The 17,150-nt window shown below is 37.5% G+C and overlaps 2 long non-coding RNA genes across 2 annotated transcripts; one reads left to right on the forward strand and one right to left on the reverse strand.

Annotated features, from left to right (window-relative positions):
• Positions 1–10,337: 10,337 nt before the first annotated feature.
• On the reverse strand, positions 10,338–11,589 carry LOC129763237 (uncharacterized). The gene is made up of 3 exons (XR_008740845.1): positions 11,429–11,589; positions 11,219–11,368; positions 10,338–11,152 (listed from the first exon to the last, which is right to left on the reverse strand). It is a non-coding gene; the product is annotated as an uncharacterized LOC129763237 (long non-coding RNA).
• A 1,549-nt stretch (positions 11,590–13,138) lies between these two features.
• LOC129763492 (uncharacterized) lies at positions 13,139–13,949 on the forward strand. The gene is made up of 3 exons (XR_008740944.1): positions 13,139–13,257; positions 13,326–13,399; positions 13,464–13,949. It is a non-coding gene; the product is annotated as an uncharacterized LOC129763492 (long non-coding RNA).
• The last annotated feature ends 3,201 nt before the right edge of the window (positions 13,950–17,150 follow it).

Here is a 17,150-nt window from a genome sequence, read left to right on the forward strand (position 1 = left end):
CGGGCTCATAGGGTACGAAAACTTAGCAGCCTTGAAAGCCGTGATCAATACAGATAAACACGAGTTGATTATTGGGAAATCTACGTACCAATTTTACCGGTATTTCCCTTCTTCCATGAATTTTCACGAAAATTTCGAAACTTTCATGAAAATTCCAACTTTACAAGATGGAACGTTTCTAATCGAAGATGAGCTTAACATTACTGCAAATGTTTCAGTCCAACCGGGACTTTACTTGGCAAAGAATAATAGTGCGATGGTTCATGTACATTCAAAAGGCCTACCGAAGCCTATATTGTCGAAACCATTCGAAAATAAAGACTTTCTTATAAAAACCGATAATCCAAAAGAGAATTTGAATTTCCCTGCGGATCATCTAAATAAAGAGGAGGTCAAACTTCTTGCAAAGACCTTACAGCCATTCAAAAGCATCTTCTTCCAGGAAGGTCAAAAACTTGCCTTTACACATCAAGTAAAGCATAGAATAGAGACCACCGATAACAAGCCAATACACCAAAAGACATATAAATATCCGTACCATCTAAGAGAAATAGTGAGTGAACAAATCCAAAAGATGTTGGATACAGGCATTATTAGAGAGTCTTCATCTGCCTGGACTTCTCCTATTTGGGTCGTACCTAAGAAGGTCGACAACTCAGGTGCGAAAAAGTACCGCATAGTGGTAGATTACAGAAAATTAAATAAAATCACACCGTCTGATCGGTATCCAATACCGGAAATCAGCGAAATTTTGGATCGTCTAGGAAATGCGCAGTATTTCTCTGTGCTCGACCTGGCCAGCGGGTTCCACCAAATAGAGGTAGACCCAGCTGACATCCCAAAAACGGCGTTTAACGTCGATCATGGGAAATACGAATTTGTGCGGATGCCGTTCGGATTGAAGAATGCGCCCGCAACATTCCAACGCCTGATGGATTCGGTATTACGGAAACATTTAGGTATTAGATGTTTCGTCTATATGGACGACATCATAATTTTTTCCAGCTCTTTGGAAGAGCACATGAAAGACATTCAAAAGGTTTTAAAAACTCTAAAGGAAGCAAACCTTAGAGTTCAGTGTGACAAGTCGGAATTCCTTCGTAAAGAAGTTGAATTCCTCGGTCACGTGGTTACTACGGAAGGGGTTAAACCTAATCCCAAGAAGGTTGAAGCAGTGAAAAACTGGCCTCTTCCGAAAACCCCGAAGGAACTAAAATCTTTCCTTGGAACAATTTCATACTATAGAAGATTCATTCCCGACTTTGCTAAAATCGCAAAGCCGATGACAAGTGTGCTTCGTGGAAAAACCAAATCCATAGAAATTACTCCGGAATATGAAAAAGCCTTTACTGAATTGAAAAATATAATGAGTTCGGATCTCTTATTGCACTACCCCAATTTTGACGAGCCGTTCGTTTTGTCTACGGACGCGTCAAACTTTGCGATCGGGGCGGTCCTCACACAGATAGTGAATGGAGGTGAAAAACCCATTGCCTATCTATCAAGAACATTGACAAAGGCGGAAGAGAAATATTCTGCCACCGCCAAGGAACTGTTAGCTATCTATTTTGCAGCTAAAAAGTTCCGGCCATATCTGTATGGTAGGCAGTTTACCATATACACAGATCATGAGCCTCTTACTAAGGAAATCAAGTTAACAGATGCTACAGGACGAGTGACTCGCCAACGGCTATACCTGGAGCAATTCGATTTCCAGTTGGTTTACAAAAAAGGAAAACAAAATGTAGTGGCCGATGGTTTATCCCGGATACCACGAGCTGACGAATCTGAACTAAATATTCAAACCGTTTTGCAAAACGAGCTTTATGAAAATGACCCGATATATGGACCAGAAATAATTAACAAGTTTAGGAATCAGCTGATAATTAATGTGTCAAACGATCCTAGAAAATCGGCTCACATATTTTATTCTATATTTTCAGGTTACAGCAGGCATACTTTCAACCGTGGAGAATATTCCGAAGATGAAATCCGAAACATTCTTAAAAGTTATCTTTCCCCGACCATATCCAATGGTATATTCGCTCCCCTAGAGATTGCACAATTGTGTTCTAAAATAATGAAAGATCAATTCAAAGGCATGAAAGTACAATTTTGCAATCTAAAACTCTCTGATCTTATTTCTAAAACTGATCAAGAGGAATTTATTCGTAAGAGCCATAATTTTAACCACAGAAGTTGGAAGCTCACATACGAGGAGATTCGTCAGTCAGTTTTCTTCCCCGATATGATTACGAAGATCAAATCATTCGCAAAAAATTGTGAGGACTGCAAGTTCGCGAAATACGAACGACGTCCCTTCAAAATTCCAATAACTCGAAGAGCATACGACAAACCATTAGAGAACATTTTCATTGACGTGTACGTCAAGGAGGGTGAAAAATTCCTTACCCTTGTTGACGCATTTTCCAAATTTTCAAAATCCAGAATGAAACGGCGGATGAGCTGATCGAAGTAATTACAAAATACTTTAAAATTTTCGGCCTACCAAAAACTATAACATGTGATCAAGCCACATCTTTCAGAAGCTCAAAATTCAAAACCTTTCTCCAAAATCAAAATATTGATATACACTTTGCCAGTACTAGTAACAGCAATGGCATTGTCGAGAGATACCACAACACGCTTTTAGAAATGTACATGTCAAACAGGAGAAAACTTGAAGAACTAACCTTATACGAAGGGCTCTCCATAGTAACTGCCCTATATAACGATACCAAACATTCAACTACGAAATTAAGACCTAGGGATATAATTTTTGGAAATTCTCATTCATTGAACCCGGAGGATATAAATACACAGAAAGCAAAAATAATACTAACTGCCAGGGAAAATATTGCGTTAGAAGCGAGGACACACAATCAGAAAAATGAAAGTCAAAACAATAAAGAATATGAAAACCTCACCATCAGTGAAGCTTTAGTTAAAGGGAAAGGAAAGCCGACCCCTTACACCAATAGATTTAGGCCAATTAAAATCCAAAGTCAAACCAGCAAAACTGTAACAGATGAAAAGGCTATCAAAATTCACAAATTAGATACGAAAAGAGCTAACTAAAACAACACTTTATATTTTCTTGCAGAATACTGTGGCTCCTTACGCTGGTAGGGATGGCCACTTCAGACTTGAGAATTCATACCCTGGATCAGAGTCCGATCATTATAGTTCCGTTAGGACCCGCTAAAATAAGCACTAGTTCTCTGCGAATTGTGCACCCCATAAACTTGACCTCAATTGGAACAATTGTAGAAAGCTATTTTTATTATATTATATAGTTTCTATGGAGAGATTGTCGAATCAAACGCCTTTTAAGTCAATAGTTAAAGCAAAATTAGACAAAATAAACTTGAGTTACAACCGAATAAAACCACTACGTAGGATTATAAATTCGTCATTAAATTCATTAATTAGCGAGAATAACAAGCAAATAAGAATCAATAGTGCTTTCGATTCACGAATGAGCAACATTACAAAAGCAATTAACGTCATACTGGAAAATGAGGAAAATGTAATACATTCCTTAGAGGGCTTTGATGTATTAGAATTAATATTCAAAATTGATGAGCTATTATACTACTTAGACATAATCGAAGAGGCGATCACACTAGCGAGACGGAGTATCCCAAGCAGCCGCATCATTCACCTCGACGAATTGGAAACCATTCATCATTCCCTCATTAATGACGGTTTCGGGCTTAACTCGGTCGATAGCATACTTAGTACTGCCAATGCCTACGCAGTATTAAACAACGAAATTTTCATGTACACTGAAGATACCCAGGATCAAAAATGTACAGTACACCCTCAACTTCATTGAACCAGTCATTGTAGATCACCACAGAGTCCACCTACAAACATAGTTTTATTTGAAAGGACAGAAATCATTCATGTTAAAAAGCGCTTGTTCCAAAGCCAACGCCATGTTTATATGTTCCTCAACGGATCTAGAACCTTTGACGGGTTGTATGCAACAATTGGTCTCCGGAAATACAGCAGAGTGTCCCATAGAACGCACCTACGGAAACAAAACTATTCGGAAAATCAATGATGGCAATATAGTCGTCAATGCAATCAATGTAACACTTTCGTCAAACTGTTCAGTCACCCAACGCACTCTACAGGGGTCGTTCCTAATCCAATACTCAAACTGTACACTGAAATTGGATGACGAGGAATATGTCAACACAAACATGGAGATACAGCCGTTCATACCTACCACGGGATTGAAGGTAAATCCAACCAAACTGTTTAACCACATTCCGTTGGAACATTTACAGGAGTTACATATGGAACAGCGTAACCATATCACACACCTTAACCTGACAACCGAAAACCTCCATTGGAAACTTCATTTCCTGGGATGGATAGCATCCGTAATCTCATCAACTTTACTAATCTGCATACTGGGTTCATCCATAATCATCGTTTTGAAATTCGCCGCCTGGAAGACACTCCTTACCAACAGCAAACCAGAAGTCATCGAACAGGATACCATCGCATCAACCGAGGCCCATCCCGAGTCCAGAGAGGTACCGCTGATACTTCAGCAGTAGACGAAAGCCGAGGACGTCTTTCAGCTAAGGGGGAAGCCGTTACGGAACCGTTTGGTACATCACGCCACTCGGGTCCGCCAACCTACGGTCGACAACGTGGAGCGTGCAGCGTCAGCAGTATGCAGTCATAAGAGGGCCGCGAGCGCATGGCTCGCCCTCTTTTTCGCTGTGCAGTTCTTGTGGAGCACCGGTGGTGCCGTGTGATTAGTGATAAGTGAATAAATTGTTGAAAGTAGTTAGTTTTTAAAAGTGTTTGCATATCACGATTCCCATAAGTCAGAATGCAATCATGGCGTGTTATTTGGCATAGAAATCTCAACTAAGTACTAATGAAAATGACGCAAGTAATACTACGTTGAGACGGCGAAGTTCCTCTAGGAACGTTAGTGCCATATAAGAAGAAAGAAGAATAACTAGACTCTAGTGATTGGATTCTTCTACTAGCGCGTTGACTGGCACCGTCTAATGTGCGATTCACATTGCACGTTACGGAGAAGAACGTCCACGTTCCGTCAACGTCTCCACCAATTCACACATGCAGTCAATGCTTCCACCAGCACCGTCACGTCAAATGCCAAACGAATGATTTATTTAATTTTATTCATGGTGTCGCCACCTACAACAATTTTAAATTGCAATGCCCTCTTTCAAATCAGCATGCCTAGAATCAGTTCTAAATTTAGAAAAATTCAATGAGAATCATTGAATTCAATTATTTAAATGCTTAAACCCCGTAGTCCGACCCTTATGCAACAATAATAATAAATAGAATAATTCTTTCAACTAGTCGCGAATGATTTTCACTCCGAATGACTTAGCTCCAAAGAGATATGTTGGCATAAAAAGTACAGTAAGTTACTTATAAAGCGATATGCTGAGGCACCATTCAGTGTCGCATTGGAGTCAGTTTCGACCAGTAATTGGACATTTGCGACTGGTGGCGACTTTCAATGTGGGGCCATAATTTGGGTCCCGAACTCAATGTTTACAAAAATGTCCAACTAGAGGTAAAAATGTCTAATGAAACGTGTTGCATCACAGATCTGTTCAATTAGCTTAATGTCGATGTAGATGTAAATTACTGTGCAACCAAATCAAAACAAAAGCCGAGACACAAAGCCCAGACAAAAACCAAACGAGCCGTCCGTCTCCGTCAATTATTCTTTTCTACAAACCCTGCCGGTCGTTTTCGTTGAACGTATGCTGACGGGTCGTTACGTTGCTGGTGTATGTGAATGTTTTCATGAGAATTGCATGGTAGAATCATTGACGTATCGTGACGTGACGGGACGTGAACGTGACGTGTATGTTGTATGTGAATCGCACTTAAATCAGCCTTAAGTTTGAACAAATATTGATAAGAGATTCCCAGAAATTCTTAATGTTTATTGGCTGATTTGGTTACTGTATAAGTTGTTTGAAACGAAGGTTTAGTGTAATCATTTTATTTTGAGCATTATATTCACAAACATACAAGTATGACTAATATAAATTGCATGTATATGATGCGCCTGCCAGCCCATACATGCAAACGTGGAGGCGATATACATACATCCTAGAAAAAATTAAATCGTATAATTATCGTTTATATTACATGAGGTATATATACATGTATACAAGTAATGTGTCTTGGATGTATGTATATCGCCTCCAATTTTAGATTTTTGACGTAGGACTACGGCTTACATTAAGGGTCCCAAATCAGAAAACAGGTCACGTTTTTATGAAATAAAGTTGACGTTAGTCACTATTTTTTCTACGAACGGATTTAAACGATTGGGCTTTGCATACCATACCATTGCATACCAATCAAATTGGAAATTTTCTATGTTTTTTTTGTATGATATGCTATACATTACAATCCCATAGTCTTTAAATTGGTTTAAATTAATGAAAATTGGAAGCATTCCCATTTTCCCATATATTTGTTCTGTTCATTTGTGTGCTTTCCCGAACAGAGCTGTCAATAACGGATATCTTATGCAGCCGCTAGATCAGAAACAACGAAGGGGGATAGCAGAAAGAGAAAATTTGCGGAATAAACTCCACCCTTGCATAATAAGTAAGCTGTCCCTAGCGTATAAGTATTGCATCTCCTCTGAGGAAAATTCTCAGAATCTTTCTGTGCCCGAAACAACAAAGGTCGCTTATTCTGCTCGTTTTGTGTTCAATGTTTCCCCTCGAGCTGTGAACGCTAGCGAATATTTCACTTGAAGTGCATCTGGCATTGCAATGAACACAACCATCCAAGTCATGGCAAAGAAGGCGAAAAAAGAGAAAAGTGCAAATGATTATAGGTCGCTTCTAAACATCGATGTTTGATTTTTTGTGTGTTGCTTGTTTTCGTTGCGCGAAACATAGAAACTTAGAGAAACTTTGTTGACGGTTTTGGCCGAGAGTCGAGAAACGATTTTTCATAAACGGTCATTCTCGCGATGTTTCATTTTTAGCACTGCAACTGTGTGCATCTGTTAGACGCGTGTTTGATGCTTGTTGAATGACGATGCACTTCTTCTATTTCTTGAATTATAGATACTTTAAACTCAGACAGTTCATTCGTCTTTGATGGCGATGCGCGGAAGATGCCTCTTGGTAATATTTAGTGCAATGCATGCATTGATATAAAGAAACAAATTGCGACATATGACCATTTAGTGTATTGTTCTCGCAAAGGTAAAAAATGATCGTTGCTTCTCGAAATGATTCTACAAAACTACGCAAGTCATTAAATCTTTTCAGGGTCTCCGGAACTTTTTACTTAAGAGTTATTTATTAAATTTCGACGTATTCGCAAATAATATTCGAAATGATTCGTTTTTTGGTTGTCTGTAGTAAATCGTATATACGCATGACAATAGTCGTACTAGGTGCATGTATATGTCGTATATTCATCCATCCAATCATCGTGAATACTGTTGCAAGTGGAAAATAAATGTGTGCTCGTTGCTTATGATGCGAACATAGTTAACAATATAATACAGTAGTTTAAATTTAATACGACATGCCGAGGCACCACTCAGTGTCGCTTTGGAGGCGATGTTGGCCTGTAATTGGACATTGGCGATGTGAGTGGTACAGTGTCTACGTCTGGTGGCAACTTTAATGTGGCGCCATAATTTAGGAAGGAAGGTATTGTATTATAGAGACTTTAAACTTTTGCAGTTCATTCGTCTCTAGTATAATTTAGGCCGCGAACTCGATGTTTACAAAAATGTTCAATTAAACGTGTCACATTACAGGTCCGTCCAATAATCGAAACGTCGCATTAAATGTAACTTACTGTATATAAACAATATTTTTTCCCAGTTGTTTTGAGGCATCTCGCACAAATTGACAATATCATTTAATTGTCAGTGCAAGTCGGTGCAATTTTTAGAGTGTAAAAAAAGTTCACTGTTTACATAAGGCTGATTTAGACGATGCCAGTCAGCGCTCTAGTTGAAGTATCCAGTGAACAGAGAACAGACACTCTGTTCAAGTTACTTCTAACAGTATCGAACAAGTAATTGGCCTCTAACTTGAACAGAGTGTCTATTCTCTATTCACTGGATACTTCAACTAGAGCGCTGACTGGCATCGTCTAAATCAAGGCGCTTGTATCAATATCCTGGAAAAAAGGTAATGAAGATGGTCGAGTTTCGAGCGACATAGCATCCGCTGCTATAACTATTTCGCATATAGTGACGTCAGTCGTTGTGTCTATCTTTGATTGCCCACCGCGTTCACTTGAAAATACTATTTTCAGGAAGTAATTTATCAATTAAAAACGTTCATTTTTGTAGAGCTCCCGCTGACTATGAGGCTAATGTGATAGCGTGGAGTGAATATTAGTGAAATCACGTCGAAAAAGACGGATAAAAGTGATTTTCCCATGCGGCATTTTCGCTCCCCATGTTCATGGAAACAAACAAAGTTTCATTATTTTACCGTTATGAAGTTGATTTTTCGAAGGCTCTCAGTGTCGGTGTGTATGTTGTGAGATAATAATCGCAAATCAATCAAAATTTCACCGAAAATGTTACTGTTTTCGAGAACTAAGCATACGACTGCTCTCTGGTCCTTTTTCCCACATGAATAATCGAAATAAGCCACGATATAATTGTAATCTGTTAAAAAACAACCAGTTGAATGATTTCATGAGAACTTTGGCTCAAATTATCATGCAACCGTGAGTACTCTCAACATTGTTGTGTTTTTTCCATATACATTCCATATTGAATGCAAATAATTACGATACGATATTTTGTTTGCCAAAACAGATACACTTCGCCTACTGCTCCACCTCTATATGTACCTCATTGCGCTTGTATAAGGGCCTGATTCTGGAATACACTACGAATACACTTCACGGTGGAAACGGAATGAAACGTATTCACGATGACAACGGTACAGTGTCGACATCTGGATACGAGATTGGTTTCCCACTAAATTTATCATTATAATATCAAATTATCTTCAGATGAATCTTTTGTATGACATTATTATATCACATGAAGAAAACAAAGTTTTCCACTCACATTGAATATCAGTTTGATACGAAGAAGTTAATTTTCATTAATGATTTTTTATTTGAAAAGTGCTCATTCTGCCTGAGAACTCATTATTATTTTCGACACTTCATTAACTCGTAAAACGTAGTTCAATGGCGTGCCGTTTATTTCATTTCCACCGTGAAGTGTATTCGAGAATCAGGCCCTAAATGTATAACAGGTGAAGCAACATCATCACTTCATGAAGAAGGGGATTACGGTTTGTGGAGCGGGGGTTGTTTGTTTTGTTATTGCTAGGATACGGCATTATTGCATTTTCACATGCAAGAGAAGTGGATGAACTGGATGAGAATGAAATTCTACAAAATTATCCCACCTTTTTCACATAAATTTGCGGAAGTCGAACATAGTAGGCATCGTTCGAATAAGCGTCGTTGCAATTTGTAGAGAGCCGCCGGCAGCTGTTTGTAAACAATACCGACAGCAATTCCAATATGACTGAAAGTGCATTTCATATGATTGTTTCACCTGGTATATATAGAGGCGCCTTGGTCTAAATCAGCCTTTACTATCCCCTGGCCCTATCCAAGATGTGTAGAATAAAGGTGTGACCGTGTGGTCAATGAGTGCGCGAGGGGAAACGGTATAAATATACAGAGGATTGTGGGAAGGGATTTGACTGCAAATAGAGATGTCTAAATTTTTCGTTTATTCGATTGTCGATTAATCGTGGGGTGATTTTTATATATTCGATTGATTCGAATAATTGTCTTCCAGTATTCGATTAATCGAACGAATATTTATTTCTTGTAATCAAAACAAACACATTTATGATAAAAAAAAATATGTCATAATTTTGAAGTTCATGATTTTTTGAGGATTGAAAAAAGAGCACACCATGAAAATGATGCACAATACAGGGCGGACTCTATTATATATAGTTTCTGATTCCTTTTCACTGTATATAATCGAGTCAGAAAAAAGTTTTTAATCGTTTTTTGTATGTTTTTTTCATTTCTTGAATATAAAAGAGGAATTTGATTTTTGATTCACCCCCTCAAAGTCAGAAAATACCTTTCTCGCTTGAAAAAATATAAATTTATCCAGATTCTTTAAGGAGGTAATAGACGAGCATATTTGATGAATAAAAATCCTTCTACGCATATGTTCGAATTTCAACAATGAAATAGTTATAGAACTATTTTTTTTGTTTCGGACTTGTTGCCTCAAACTGGCTCTACTTTAAAAACTACTGTTGCTTTTATTTGAAATATGAGAAATTTTGTACAGGATATAGTAGTGGAACATCTAAATTAGTGGATTTTAACATTTTGGAAGTGGAAAACTTGAAAGTTAATAATATTTAGTGTGTTATTATTAATTTTATCCTGAAAATTTATATTGAACTAGATCATTTCTATCAATTAAATTAAAGCTCTCTAAAATTTGGTTTTTGACACCCAACTTCGGCTTTTTTAATTTGGCTGCAATAACTATATAACGATATAACTGGTGAAAACTCAAGCAAAATCTTCAAAAATGACGATTTTCACCCCACCTTACATGTAATAGCCACTTAAATTTCACCTTATCGTTAAAAGGTTACCTTCCTTCTTGAAATAAGTCATACTTAAAATATAAAAAAAAAATATTTTTTTCCAAACTGTATATAATCAAGTTCAAAATTGTATATAATCGAATCACATATTATCGAGTCTGTCGATATTAGTCGAGTCCGAAATGCAATTTATTTGCACCAACCAAAATTTTGGCTGTTCAAAATTATCTGTTCTTCGAATGTTGTTTGTTGAAATAGCTGATTTGTTTGAATATCTCTGCTTGGTCATAGAATCATTGATCACTAGTATGGTATTTTTTCCTCGGCGCTCTGAATTTGAACACTACTATTTTAGAACGGGAGCTGAGACCACCTTCTTCAAGTCCACATTTTACTCCTGCAGACCCTGAATTCTTCTTCCCAGTCTCCTCCACCACCTAGGAATCAAGCTTCTACCGTAAATGATTTAGCATATTCTATGAATTTCGACGAAACACCATGACGATTAAACAAATTTTGCACTGTATTTTCTGAAAAAAATGGTTCCCTTTTTCATTAATCGCGATTACTTTGATAATTATTCGATGTATTCATACCTTGATTTTTCATTATTTGGTATAAAATTACTGTTACAGATATTCGATTATTTGAATTAATCGAACGATTAACCGACGTCTCTAGCTGCAAAACGCGGGTAAAATATCTCCATCACCAACCGACACTGAGAGTCGATTTATTCTCTTGAGCTGAAACATATAATGCGATAGAGTATATTACAAACCTAACTTTAACCGTAAAAGACTTACCTTTCAACTATTCAATGCTCTTATTCCCACCAATACAATTCCACACACAAAGAGCAAAAAAAAGATATTGCAAAATATTGCAGATTGTTTACATACAAATTCCAAGATGGCTGAAAGGCCTTTTTCATAAGTTGCGCTACCGTATTGTATCTATCATGGCCCTATCCAAGATGTGTGGAATAAAGGTGTGACCGTGTCAATAAGTGCGCGAGGGGAAACGGTATAAATATACAGAGCACTGTGGAAAGGGATTTGACTGCAAATAGAGATGTCTAAATTTTTCGTTTATTCGATTGTCGATTAATCGTGGGGTCATTTTTAAATATTCGATTCATTGTCTTTCAGTATTCGATTAATCGAACGAATATTTATTTCTTGTAATCAAAACGAACAGACATTCATGATAAAAAATATGATGGCATAATTTTAAAAGTTACATTAAATATAATTTTGTAATAAACATGTTGCAGAATATTGGTTTTTGAATGAAATGGTATTTCAGTATATTGATAAATTCACCATTTCGTGATTTTTTGTGGACGATTGTAAAAAGAGCACATGAGAATGATGCACAATATTTTTATTAAACCAACATTTTTTTTCTGTTCAAAATTATATATTCTTCGAATGTTGTTGAAATGTCTGATTTGTTTAAATATTTCTGCTTTGTCCCTATAGCTAATAGTTCAAAAGAAGCATATTTATAGAATCATTGTCCACTAGTATAGTATATTTCTGCATTTTACTCCTGCAGACCCTGAATTCTTCTTCCCAGTCTCCTCCACCACCAGGGAATCATTTTTATGCTTCAATCGTAAATGGTTAAGCATATTTGATGGATTTCAATGAAACACCATGACGGTTAACACTCCTATACGCGCATAGGGTTGAGAGACCGAGAAATCAATAATTCGTTCATTTCTTAGAAAACATCAGCACTACGACATTGCGATTCTCTCTAGTTTCGTCATTTGTTGTTCGTCATCGTTTAGCGTATCGTATGAGTTGGTACGAAGGGGATGTGTATCACTTTTTCACCACTTTCGGTCTGAGAACCGACACGAGTATAGGAGTAACTTTTTTGGACAAGTGACTTTTTTGCTATTTTAGAATATTGTTCAATGAAATATATAAATTAATGTCAGTGGCGTGGAATATTTATTAAATAAAATGCATAATATCATTTTCGGACTATTCTTATTTGATTTTAGTAATTTTTGTCACCGGATTGAACGGATTCATATATTATTCGTCGTTAGATTCATACGTGCAAAAGTATCAAATGTTTGACATTCGTATAGTTGTTTACTAAATACAATAGTCACACATATACACACTTGTGAAAGAATTGCACTTGCGAGAGAATTGTAAACTGTAAACTATAATTTATTCGGTGGCTTATGGTTATTTTTACAGTTGCAGCTTCGGGTTTCGGGAACAGTATCGACAATAAAACAAGTCGCAGAAAGTTCCTAGAAATCCTTTTGTTATCTTTTTATAATCCATAAAAAAACAGGCATTAAGTTTTTGTTAACCAAGAACACAGAAACAAAGTGTTGCGTACAACATTCGCTGACCGCCGCACCTACCTATCAACATCATTGAGACAGCAGCGCTTCGCGTTGTGTTGTGAAGTTACCTATGATGCACGACTGTACGCTTCATAACCAACTTCACAATACAACGTGACACTTGATAGACAAAAGCAGATAGCCATCAAAGTTAAATTGGTACGGTAAAGGAATTGAAAGTTTAAATATACGGAAAGTCTTTGTAGTATTCCAAGTGAAAATATCAGCGAATCGAAATTTCGCAGAAGCTAAAAGCAGGTATTTTTCAAATGAATTTGAGTGAATCAAAAAATGTATATATAGATTGTACAATTATCTACATGCAGAATACACTGTACACACGCACAGAATAGGAGATTTATTGAAGATCCGGGTGACGAGTTAACGAAACCCACAAAACGTAAGATAGCGAAGAGTGATATATAATATAGAGCTAAATTAAATAATGTGTTTGTAACTTGTAGGAGATTTTTAACCGTTCAACCTCGAGCGGTTCCGAATAAACGAGTTGAATTTCCGGAAGTTGGTTTCCTTTCGTTGCGAAAGCAACACAAAGAATATGAGATATAGGAAAACTTGAAATCCCAGAACCCTTATCCTCTGGTAACTATCTAGATTCTAGAAGGTCGTACATTATTCTCTTCAAAAGACCCTAAAAACAAGCTACAACTGTATGAAATGTAAAAAATATGTTTGTCTCGATCATGACGTTATAACATGCTCTGATTCTTTTACTAATGAAATCTAAATCGATAAATACGTTTTTATGTTATATAATAGCTCTTTCTACTTTCATGAATTATATTCAGTTGCTTACTTTCAATTAATAACAGGAAAAAAGACGGGTGGGTAATGTCGGGGACATAACCGGAGTGACGTAGGACTATACAAAGGGGACAGCTTTTGCTAAATATATATTTTAAATATATTGTTTTATTTTCTTCTCCTACGTGAATACCTACCTATCTACCTGAAAATTGGATTAGTTTACTGTTTACTCTTTATGAACATATTGGGGGTTCTGAAAAGAACCTTTGGTGTTGTGTTTTTGCGTTTTTTTACAAACTTGATTCTTGATTTTTTTCTGAAGGCTTTGTACTTATTAAATGTTCAACGCCGGGCATCTTTTGGCGTATGCACATATCGTACAATCAAAATTATGGCTGTGATAGGGAATGCATAGGTGATCATCAGCTCATTCACTATCATATATTTTACTATTGAACACATTACCGTACCTTAAACTGTGGTTTCGGAGACGAATGAATTGTAAGATTTGTAGTCTCCGAAAACAAAGTAAATAAAAATGAAAAAGAACTGAGGTTTTGGAGACGAACTCCTCGATCTGTCGAGAAATAAACGGGCTATAAGCGTTCTGAAAAACCAACAGTAAATACAGGGATGGATGACCTTCGGATTAAAGTCCTTTAAAATAAGAATAGAGCAGTAGGAAATACATAGCTCATCATGTTGCTCCTTAGTTATTTTTCTATACAATGCAGATGTAACGTCAGTCAATTTTCAACATCAGTTATCAACCAAAGAAAGCAGTTCTTGCTACCGAGAAAATTCGTTAATGCCATCTTGCATACAATGTGTTGTAATTTGAAGCCACTTTTAATTCGGAAACCATGCTTGGGTTTGTGAAAACAGAATGATCAATTCAAAAGACCCCAACCACCAATAAGTTCAAGAACTATCATAAACAAAATGAATCAGTTTATATTATATGTCATATTATGTCACTTTAGAACGCATTGTTATTGTGAAAAACTTTGAATAACTCTTCTTTGAAAGGTTTAATGACCCTGAAAAGCGCCGTGTTTTACGGTGGCTGGTTTTGCCACCAAATCAGTCTGTATAAACAAACTTTTTCCTTCTTCTACCTGCTGCCGTTTTGCGATTGCGTTTGCCACTCGCTGAAACTAGTTGTTGCCACCGAACCGAATATGCTCTGTTCTGTAGGCGGGTTTTCTTATTGTCGTGAGCAGCTTTGCAAGCCAACTCGAGCACTCCGGCGGCCGAAATTCTATAACCGCTATTAGGTATAATGGTGCTCCGGCACCAATCCGTTGATGCGATGTGATGTGAAACGATGCCATACAACCACACTGATTTACGGTTTGAAAGAGAATGAGATATTTTTCAGTGGATCCGCGCGTTTTGTACTTTAGCGGTACACGCTCATAGGATAGAGACAAATCGGCAGACTCAGTCAAAGGGTTCCACGAGTCCGACGAGACGAACGAATGAGCGTTAAAAGGCAGCGATGGCAAAAAAATACATTCATTACGATTTGTTCGCTCGTTGGATTTACATGCAGGCTAAAAAGGGTCCTTTTCAGGATCACAAAATTATCTTCAATCTAAAGAGTTTATTGTTTTGTTATCACTCGATATCCCCATCTTGTTCAGCTAAACCTTTCTGTTTAGCGATTGCGTTTGCCACTCGCCACAGCTTTCATAGTTGAAAAATTTCTTCCCATCTAGCTTTGTGACATATTTTACAGTAAATTACATTCAATGGCACGTCGCATTACCACCACTCAGTGTCGGATTGGAGGTAATTTTAATCTGTAATTGAACATTTGCGATGACAGTGGTACAGTGTCGACTTTCAATGTGGGGTCATAATTTGGACCCCGAACTCTATGTTTACAAAAAAGTCCAACTAAATATGTCGCATTACAGGTCCGTCCAATTAGCTAAATGTCGAGATAAGTGTATATTGCTGTACTTTCAATCTAGAAGCAATTTAAGAATTGGTGAAAATCAATAAGCTCAGAACAACTGTCAAATTCACAAACTCATCATATCCTGGCAAACAAATTATGAAAAAATCAATTTGTGTTTTATTATTATTTTGGATATTGTTTTAGAAAGCATTGAACTGTATTTCCTAAACTCTTTTTTGAAAGGTTTAATGGCCCTGATAAGCGCCGTGTTTTATGGAATAGTTCCAATTTAGAGAACTTTGTACTCGTGGTTTTGAAAAAAACCATTTCGAACGCCCTCGATGCCGCCTTCTTCTGGATCTGCCACCAAAGCAGGTTGTATAAAGAACAAACTTTTTTCTTCTGCTACCAGCTGCCGTTTTGCGATTGCGTTTGCCACTCGCCACTCGCTGAAACTGCCTGTTGTCTTGATGTCCACCGAACCGAATGTGTTCTGTTCCGAATGCGTGTTTTCTTATCGTCGCGAGCAGCTTTGCCAGCTAACTCGATCACTTCGGCGACCGAAACTATATAACGCCGGCTAGGTGGACTGGTGCACTGGTACTAACGATCAACACGGTTCGAGCGGGATTTTGCCTTTTCCTTCACTTTTCCTCCTTTGCCATGTCCAGACATGGCTGCTTGTGTTGGTTTGTTGATGTGTTGTGATGCGAACCGATGTGGTGTACGGTTTGAATGAGAATGATTGTTACGGCAGCGGAGCGGGGATTTTTAAGCAGACTGGCTGGCTCGAGAATTACGCATGTGTGAGACTGCGACCAATGTTTCGTTCTTTTTTTGACGTAGGACTACGTCTTTCATTTCTATACCGGGGTGTAAAACCAATGTTTCGAGAACGAAAGCGTTACGCTGGAGACCGAGATTTTGAGCGTTAATAGCTCTTAAACAACTGAACGAAATGGTATGATAAACACTTCATTTGAAAGATAAAATGTCTACGCGTCATATACTTGTTACTTTTTCATCCAAAAACTTGTTTCAATAGTATTAAAATTGCTTTCAAAACAGGCTATTGAAATCACCAATCGGTATATAAGCGAGCGCCGCTCGTAAACCCACTCAGTTATGATTGAACAGCGATTGGAGCATGTTGTCGCTGTTGTTGTGAAGCTAATTTCGTTTATCATGAAAACGCTGATGAACGGTGTCACCAAGAGCCTGTTTGTGCACCTAAGGCCAAAAGGGAATCCATCAGGAGGAGAGTGATGCCACGGTTCCGCTTGAAACATCGGAGCAGCCGCCACACACACACACATACACGCGCGAAATTCTCGTTGCTATCATCGTTGCTGAAAAATAATCTGCCAGTTCCCCTGGGAATTGAAAAATACATTCATGCGAAAGAGTTTATTTTAATGTTTTCTATCCATATAACACTGCAACCAAATACATTTGGTTTTGTTATTTTTCAATCAAT

Source organism: Toxorhynchites rutilus, chromosome 1, assembly GCF_029784135.1.
Source record: "Toxorhynchites rutilus septentrionalis strain SRP chromosome 1, ASM2978413v1, whole genome shotgun sequence".
Classification (NCBI taxonomy): Eukaryota; Metazoa; Arthropoda; class Insecta; order Diptera; family Culicidae; genus Toxorhynchites; species Toxorhynchites rutilus.